Below are 9,991 nucleotides of genomic sequence, written 5' to 3'. Positions count from 1 at the left end.
AAAAGACGTTTTTACAGCCTCAGTTAAACCCTGTTGTGATTATTCACCCGCGAAATTAATCACCCGCAACTGCCTTATCTTTAGATGTCATAAATACTGGTGATGCAAACACATATATGCATTCACAATCATATTTATTTGCATATTTTAAAACAATGTTGCCAGGTTGTCAGATATAAAGTTTCTTCAATGGTTATCTCGCCCTGTGCTTTTCGTCATGACGTTAACTAGTTTGACCGCGTTCCTCGGCGCCCGTTCTGAAAGTTCTTTCAATCAAAAGTAAAATCGTATCAAATTTATTTATTTTATTAATTAAGTTTCAAAAAAAATAAATTAACGATCCAAGGTATCACCCAACCTGTGACGCATGACAAACTGTTAACCGGCGTCCTTGATTACCATGTTCTAGAAAGTTCAATCCGATTTTCTCACCAGAGGTCGTTCTTTGCAAGCGTGTATCCATCAAAACTAAAATCGCACATTTAAGAAACAAATTGACTTTTTTATTGAACATTTGTCAAATCTTAATTTCTATGTATTCCATATATAAGTTTCCAGTAAGCATATTCATTCTTTCCGTAATCATTCAATATTATTTCATTGCATGCAAAATCCCACTTACTATGATTCACCAAAGAGTGTCCACCACCAAATTCTCATTTTTGCTAATTCGAGCTGGTTTATCGAAAATAAAAGTAGGTTTAATGTATTTCTCAAAAATTGCTCATCATTTAAATTTCAACTAAAGCTTACGGACATTAAATCACACGTGTTGAAATACCAAAGGTGTAAGTAGTTACTCTGGTGCAAGCGTTTTGTAGTTAATTGGCGAAATATCATAATTGAAGTATAAATAATAAATGAAGTATACATATAAAATATTCTATCATAATGGGTTTTACATGTAAAAGAGTGAATATGACGTTTAACACTTTAAAGGGACGTGGTCACGATTTTGGTCAAATTTTATTTTTCTGTTGTTGTTTTGTTTTAAATACTTCAGGAATGCATTTCTAGTGATTAAGTGAAATTTTTTGAGAGCCAGTCGTACAGTTATAAGCAAGATACAGGCCCATAATTCCTTGTCATATAAACAAGTCCCGTACCCTGTTTTTGTTTACATAGGTTCAATAAAACAGTAAAACTCTTTTTCAAGTTGATTTGTCTGTCTACTTATTCATTTTAAGCATAAATAAACAGTTCCGAGCGTTTAACACATTCATTGTTGCGTAACAAGAAAACTCGTTGAGTGCAGTTCTTTATTACTTAAGATGACTCTATACACCACTTTTTGATGACGCAGTACGCAAAAAAGTAAATCTGGAAGCATGCAATTTCGGTACTGGCTGATTTAAACTGAGGCGAATTGTATGGGGACCGCTCTTTTAAAACAAGAGGCCCATGGGGCCTCATCGCTCACCTGAGCAACAACGGCTTTATATGGGTGTTCAAAGGATATTGTGCCATATGGACCTACGGTAGAAAAAAAGAATACCATAAAATAAATTGTATCCAAATTTTACACTTATTTTCCTACACTTAATTTTTGACATTGTACCCTTATGAAATACCATTTTTACCAAAAAATAAGATCCTATGCAAGATATAAAACTAAATTTTTGGTAGGGGTACACTCTTTTAACTTCCAATTCCCTGTACATGTATTTTAGCTCTGCCCCCTCACTTTATAAAACAATCAAATTTTATATGAGAACATGCATATAGGTACATATTCATCTAGTATTCATTCATATACATATAGTACCCCTATCATCATTTTAATATTTGATAAGTATATGTTTTGTGGTCTTCTATTGAAATTTGGAATAAACTGTGGATGTATAGAGCCACCTTAAGACATACCTCCGTTACAAAACTGAAACATAAACAAACATGATCTTAAATATGTACACTGTCATCACATGAAAACTACAGAAATTGCACACAATACTTTATCAAAACATCAGATTATCTGTACTTATCCAACATATAAATTAATTAGGTTCTTAGAATAATACTCAAATGGACTTTGGTAATTGGAAACATGGGCTTTTGTAGACATATACAAATGACTGTAATGGCTTTCCATAGACATTTTATAGAACTATACTGGGAGTAAATAAACATCAAATGACTAGATTTACAACATAAATGCCAATAGATTAATAAATGCATAAAAGGCATCAATAAGAAAGTGAAATCCACCTGCATTACATACAACTAGTACATATTTACCCTTTTCTGTCTAGAAAACACGTGCGCCAAATTGCAAATACATCTACATTGTTTCAAACCATTTACCGGCAGACAGTTTAACATTATAGATTAACTGACTTGAGAAAAACAAATAAAAAAATCAAAGTACTGAAGAACTGACGGGAGTTGATTTTGTCGATGTTTATTTAATTTTAAATCAATGATATGTTATTTTGCAAGACAAGTACATGTATTTTCTAATTTGAATTACGCACATTTTTATCATATGAATTGTTGGACTTTTTCGACAAGAATGTGGAGAAACCCCCATATGAATAATGTTAAATAATATTTAAAGATAAAATTAATTCAATCAAACTATGTATCAGTGATCGAAATATTTCTCTAAGATTGTATGGATCCAAGCAATATTGAACTTTAATCTTGTTCAACCAAACGCTCGACTGACACCGTACAATATCCGACAAGGATTTACGGAGACAGCCGAGCGTCGAGTTGAACGAGACTATATTGAACTCTGGCGTAGGAATAACTACGACTACAAAAGATATTTAAATTGTTCGTACCATTTAAAATCTTACTATTTTCAAGGTATTTATAAATAAGTTTCCTTGAAAAACAATGCTTTAGCATACATTACATATAATTCATCAATTATTTTCAAGAACTAAGTTTTGTCAGCAGCAATGATTTGTGCTGAGGTTCAAACACTGTTTCTCTTTCGGTTTGTCTAAGTAACTACATAGGAGAGTGGATTAAAATCAGCTCCCAATTACTCTGTGGTTTAAGAGCGCCAAATGGACAAGATATTGACCGAAATGTGCACGGAGCGCATGTAATCAGGACACAGACCACAATTATTTTTCCCTCTTATTCCTTTATACAACAATAAATCATTTAAGAAATTCCACCGGCTCAAATGAGTTTAAATACAACATACTTATAGAATGACAATAGTCCAACAACATATCCAAATTACAGGAAAATCAATCGAGAGGGGACTGAGATATGGCCCCTTAAATAACCCCTACCATGAAAAATCCACTATGTGTAAACATTGGCCTCTTTACACCCTTTCTACTGCGCCTTTAAAGATAATTTTTCTGAATTTTTTCCTGCTTGTATTTTTTTCAAACCTTCTATCCATCCATGCCCTAAAAGAAACCAAATTTGCCCATTTACCACCCCTGGGGATTTTTTAAATAATACATACATTTTTAGAATGGAACTACTTGCGTGGTCAATGAGCACGGGGTAAAAATAGTGGTATGTGACCTAACATTGACAATTTCCAGAATGGCGAGAAAAACGTATACTAAAATACACACCGGACCTGGCTCGAATCCGGGTCAGACACTGTGTGACAGAACATTCCTGCTACGTCGCGGATAGGGAAGCACAAGCAGCTGGATGATGTTAAAAAGTATTTCTTGCGATAATGAGATAATTCTCTGTACTATTATAATTATTATTGTAGTACAGAAAATTATCATATTTCTAAAATAAATATAACAATGTCAGACATATGTGCCCTGGACCACCATCCACGCGGTGAAATCGTACCCTAGATAAGTATATATTGTTCATGTAAGAAGGTACGGGTTCAAAGCTGAGAGGGAAACATATTATTTGGTTATCCTGTGTGCGTATGTAAAGTAGTACCTTGTATTATTATTTAAATTGGCAAGAAGTTCTCACTTGATAAAATAATAACAATATATCGGGAATAGGTGCGGGAAAAAATTTTAAGTTATAGAAAATGTCTGTACACGCCATGTGCCTTCTTGTCATTAACCTTACGATATTATTGCTTAGACGACCATTAGCCGTGTTTAAACATATATTTGATATAATTCACACTAAAGACAGTATAGACAAATCTTGCGATTAAATCACTTATATATACATGTAAATTTACATACTAAACGACCCCGGGCATACCCCAATCTGATTAAAATAAGATCTTTGATCCGCTCCGACCCCGGTTTATAATGTTTACGCCAGTTGGGCCGTTAACTCAACAAGTCCAATTTCTAGACGATTATATATTCTAAGTTGGTATTAATAAATACGGAGAGTATGTGTTTGTAAAACACCGATACCCTGCTTGGCATCAGAGACATAAAAAATTGTGTTTATGTCTCTGTTGGCATCTATTTGCCAATATTAGTCTTACAAAGGTAGACTTGACTCCAGGATCAATGTCATATTTAAGATTTTAAAAAAATGTTAGCTGATGTCCAAAGAAAATATGAAAGCAAAAGCTCTAACCGCTCAAAGCTATTAATAGTAAAATAGGCAATATCCATTGTCAAATAATGAATTAAAAATGAAATGCAAAGAACTTTGGTTCGTGTCACTAAAGAATAAATTTGCGATTTATAAAAGCTCTACCGCCTACCGTTATAAAAGTGAATCAAAACTTTGTCAAGGTAATAACTATCGGGGTCGAAATTTCTTGACATGAATGTAAGCGAAAATGCATTAAAATAAAGAAAATTTGACGTCATTTGAGTGTTTTACTACGGGAAGATTTTACTTGGAATAAAAGAGATGAGATGGGCGCGCCGACGGGCTGAATACAATTTATTTAGCCTTCCAAAGTCATGTTTGCTTCTTGCTCATCTGACAGTTTCTGGTTACGTTGTGCAGCTTTTCCTGAATTGTCTTTTTCCATTTCATGTCACCAAATTTCAAGTCGTCTAGTCATTTTAAAAGATCATACAATACGCTGTTAAAGAAGGCTGGTGATCTACGGACATTTTGTAGTAAAAAAAGCAAAGGTCAAAGTGGGATAGAAGTCTCATTTCTTCAGCATTCTTTATCTTGCTTACAACAATATACTTGTATATTTTCTTAATCTGGTGTAGTCTTTTACATTTTGTCATGACAATAATCAGACAGTCAGCAACCGTTTTAGCTTCACTTCGATATTGTGCATAAATACTCTGGAGGCTGCAAAGCGGTTGTCACTATTGAGAATTCTGATTAAAGAAAGTGTTACTAATGAAAACTGTCTCTTACGCTGACAGTCATATCCAAGTGTTCTTTTCGAAAATAAAGTGGAAAGGTCATTTACTTACTATGTTTATCTGCATTTAGCCCCATTGGTCTTTTACATTCTCCTGGTGCTTAGTTCGATAAAAAGTCTTTGTCTGCACTTATGTCCCCTGGTTACATAAAAAAATTAACAGGCAAACAATTTATTTCTAATCGATATTTCATTTCATTGTCACTTCCTTCATTTCAACTATTTTTGTCCACGATCGCGTCTCCTTGCAATTATGGCTATGTCCAGTTGCATATTCAAGCGATCTAACTCACATTGAAACCGGTTTCAACTTCTCTGCAAAGTGAATAATATCACAAGTCATCGTGTATTTCCCTTTCGTTTTCAATTCAGCCGGTTCAGATTTCAACTTTCTATTCGTATTTATTCCATTAAATTCAGCTCAATAGCTCTGCATCGGCTGAGGTGTATCCATTTTGAATAGTGTTGCTTTTATTGTTATGTATTCATATGCGCCGCTTCAGTTACATTATTTACATGTTTGATCAATGACACTTCATGTTGTATGATTTAAAAATGCAACGCGCATTGATAAAGTTTTTCGGTAATTTTTTCCTTTGATACGTCGATCAAAAGAAAAATGATTAAATCTATTTCTTAATTAATGAAAAAAATAACTATGAAAAAAAAGGAAATTTAGTTAAATTCAAGAATAATCATGAAACAGCTTAGCAGCATGTAATAACAATATTGTTATCTTCATCTTTGAGGTACATGTATAATTCATTTAGAAAAGATAAAATAATAAAAATAAACCGGGTGTAAAAGAGTCCTAGCATATGACATGTCAAAGGAAAGAGTGCGTTAAATGGGAAGGAAACTATACATATGTAGCACATTAAATCAATTTATTAACATCTACGTGTTTTTTTTTTCAATAAAGACCCCGGAACAATGAATAAAATAAGAAATATCGATTGCTGAATTTAAATTCCCCGCCGCATTTGAACTCGGTTTGTTTAATCAACACAGCATCATTACATTCGGAGCACGATAGGGCTTCAGTGCATAGTACTTATAATTATACGAACTGGGTTCCGGTCAAGTGATGATTCGAATGAAGTGGGTTTTTTTAATTTGACTCTTCCAAAACGATTCCAAGGTAAAGGGCAATCGCTCAAAGTGGGTTTTGACTTATTTTTTCGTCAAAAGCTGGAATTTGCGTGTTATTCGCTTTTTGTAATCCCTGGGCCATGAGTACTCGCTCACCCAACCGAAGAGAGATAAAAAAGGCATTGCTGATAAAAAAAAAAAAGCAATCATGGTTAGAAAAGCAGACGTAAATGAAAATCTCCGAATTAAAAAAAAGTATTTTCAATTTTTTGAAGTCAAATTTTTTCAACAATTTTGAGTTTAGAATACACATTGAAATGAGGGACGACGATAGAAATCTACTGGCAATTGATACCACTGTATCAACCTCAAACGATAAAACGCCGCCTAATGATGCAATTGCAACCCCTAATACTATAAATGCTTGCAAATTGAAAATGTGAAAAGTTTACAGAGAGACAGAAGGACAGACGGATGGGCGACAGACAAAATGTGATCAGAATAGTCCACATGAGTTTTCAGCTCAGGTGAGCTAAACAGCATTATGCTTCCTATGACCTTCACAACAACTGAGCAAGATCAATTGCAGTAGTTTAACCTTTATTGATGTGTGTATAAGTGGTTAAATCTGAAAACTTAACAAAGCGTTCATTAACATACAAAAATACAACTAAAAAAGTACAGATGTACTGTGCAATACAAGAAAGATTGCATGACTAGATATTTGACTATTTTGGTGTAAAACAAATGAACCTGATCTATTTGATAAGGAAAATCCACATTTTACAACATGCCATTTGCACTACATTTTTGCGCGGTTTCTGAATGTAAATAAACAGCCTTATACACATGTATACTTGTCATAATGCACTTAATTCTTCCTACAGTTTTCTGTCAATGTGTTTAATCTTAATACTATAAAAAGTTACAAAAGGTTAAGTCTAATGATGAACCTGATTAAGCTTGAATACACTAAACATTGCTATAGAGAGATTCTAAAAATAGCACTGGTGGCAGATAAACAAAGTCAAAACCTGCATAAAAATATCGCCTTGCAAATCAGAAAACATCTATATGCATTCATAGAAATTAGACATATTACAAATTCTACTCACTCTATTGTGCTCCAATGCTTGTCAAACAAATGAGTATGTGAAAATAAATGCAGCCCTGCTTGGCTACCCGTTGCATGTACACTGTACAACTTATCCGGAACATGTGGGTCAAACATAAAATACAAAATACAAACAGCGCAGATATAATATTTCCGGAATAAGTAACACTACAAGCATAGCCGTGCGTCTGGACAAAAAACACACCTGTTGTGTATATTGTGTGTTAGTTCCAGGGTTTTCTGAGGTTTAACAAACAATAGATTTTAAATAGATATACACAAAGAAATAAAAGCACATCTAGACACACAACGCAGCAATTTTAACAAGAGAAATTTATTATACATGAACATGTACGGTTGATTTGAGCTTTTCTGGCCTAATAGTTTTTGAGAAGAAGATTTTTAAAGATTTTCTCTATATATTCCTATATAAAAATTCGACCCCCGTTGTGGTCCGTCCCTACCCCCGGGGACCATGATTTTCACAACTTTAAATCTACACTACCTGAGGATGCTATCACACAAGTCTCAGTTTATATGGCCAATTGGTTTCTGAGAAGATTTTTAAAGATAAACTATTTATTCCTATGTAAAAAATCGACCCCCCCCCCCCCATCGTGGCCCCACCCTACCTCCGGGGTCATGACATTCACAACTCCTGGTCAAATGGTTCTTGAGATGAAGATTTTTGAATCTTTTTCAAAAAATTTCAATAATTTCTAATTATTTCCTCTTGAAAAAGGGCATGGTCCTTAATTTTCACAACTCTAAATCCCCTTTACCTAAGGATGCTTTGGGCTAAGTTTGGTTGAAATTGGCACAGTGGTTCTGGAGAAGATGTTGAAAATGTGGACAAACAGGCGGACGACAGCCAAAATATGACCAGAATAGCTCTTTCTGCTTTCAGCTCATGTAAGCTAATAAAAACAAATTGATGTAGATTTGTATTATTGAATTTTGAATCCGGTTAACCGAAAATTATGAATTTATCACCATGTGCCAACAGTCATACAATTGATGGTTTTCGACTAAATAACATTTAGTCAAATATTAAGTATTATGTCTCCCCTTTCAACGGAAGACCTTATAGTTTTTCTTCGGTTTCTTCTTCTCTATTATTATTAATTTTTTGTTTTTTTTTTCTTTCAAATTTTGTGCACGCGAGTTCTCGGAAATGGCTCGGCTGATTTTCATGAAACTTTCAGATCTGATAGATATTGATCTGAACCTTATTGGAAATTTTTTATTTCAATGACGTTTTAGAGACATTGACGTTTTACCGATTTTTAAATGGGTCAGCTTGTCCGTTGAACTGCTCCTAAATGACAAAAGATACCAAATTCAAATTTTCAGGAATTGTAGATTAATAATTGTAGTTAAATAAATTTGGAGGCCTTAGCTTTTCTCCGCCATCTTTAAACTAGCTTGACCTGGGGCCGTTTTCTAAAAAAGGCGTAAATTTGGGCCTAAGTTACATGTAGTCCGACTAATGGAGTTACGCCAATATTTAGTTGGGTCTAAGTTGCGTGTCTGAAAGATGTGTAAGCTAGGGTTGAAATGTCGAAAAAGATCGATATCTCCGACGACTACTAAGCAAGCGAATATCGAATTTTGTTTTGCTTTGAGGCTATGATTATATAAGTTAGATCAATTTTCCAATTCATAGTACATGTACTCGAAAGTACACATGCTATACATATATTACATTACCACATGAATGTGCATAAATTATTTCAAGTTGTTTATAACAGTTTACATTATTTAAAGTAGAACTAATGCCTATACGCTTCCTAACATAATAAAATTTTAGGGAAAATATAGATGATTTGAAAGAAGCAGATAAAACGAGGTTGCAAAATCTAAATATAAGACAATTCAATGCATTGCAGACGCTATTGAAACACAATGAACGAATCAATGCATAGAAATTAATTATTAATAAATCTTTGAATTAATAAGATTAATGAATTCCATTTCTAAAAATTCAAGGAGGCGTGCACGTAAAAATTTAAAATCATCGAGCACTTTAACAAACGCTTGTAAATAGGTCTCAAATTGATACAAACTTTGCATTCTAAAATGTATTTTAAACAAATAAAATTGGATTGTATCGAAATGCGAGTAAATAAACATTCGAAAAAAAAAACCCATGTAGCTTTCCTACGGTTTTGTAAAGATACGTGTACACTAGGTTGAAAACTGAGAATGAGAATGCATACGTGTTGTAAAATGGTAAGTAAAAAGGTAAGAATACACAACCACACACAAACACAGATTACATCTGTAAACGTTTTGAGTTGCTCCTATTTAAAAGAGTATTCTCAATATTTTGAAATAAGTTTCGTTTCATAAGTTTAAATTTGATTAGAAACATTAAATTGGTCTCAGACTGCGTCTCAAACATACACGTACGTGTGGTACTTCGTTAAATGATGTGAAGAAAAAATATAGGGTTAGTTGAACAATGTTAGCTTAAAAGGTTTTTAAAATAAAATCTAGCCTATGCCTACTGTGTATTGATATAAAAAAATCAATAC

General features: G+C 33.5%; 1 long non-coding RNA gene across 1 annotated transcript; it reads right to left on the bottom strand.

Annotated features, from left to right (window-relative positions):
• Positions 1 to 290: 290 nt before the first annotated feature.
• On the bottom strand, positions 291 to 5,375 carry LOC128160259 (uncharacterized). Its single transcript, XR_008240261.1, has 3 exons — positions 5,301 to 5,375; positions 623 to 675; positions 291 to 468 (listed from the first exon to the last, which is right to left on the bottom strand). It is a non-coding gene; the product is annotated as an uncharacterized LOC128160259 (long non-coding RNA).
• Positions 5,376 to 9,991: the final 4,616 nt, after the last annotated feature.

This window comes from Crassostrea angulata, chromosome 8 (genome assembly GCF_025612915.1).
Source record: "Crassostrea angulata isolate pt1a10 chromosome 8, ASM2561291v2, whole genome shotgun sequence".
Lineage (NCBI taxonomy): Eukaryota > Metazoa > Mollusca > Bivalvia > Ostreida > Ostreidae > Magallana > Magallana angulata.
The sequence above is the reverse complement of the archived record's forward strand: the minus strand, read 5'-3'. Positions and strand labels throughout refer to the sequence as shown.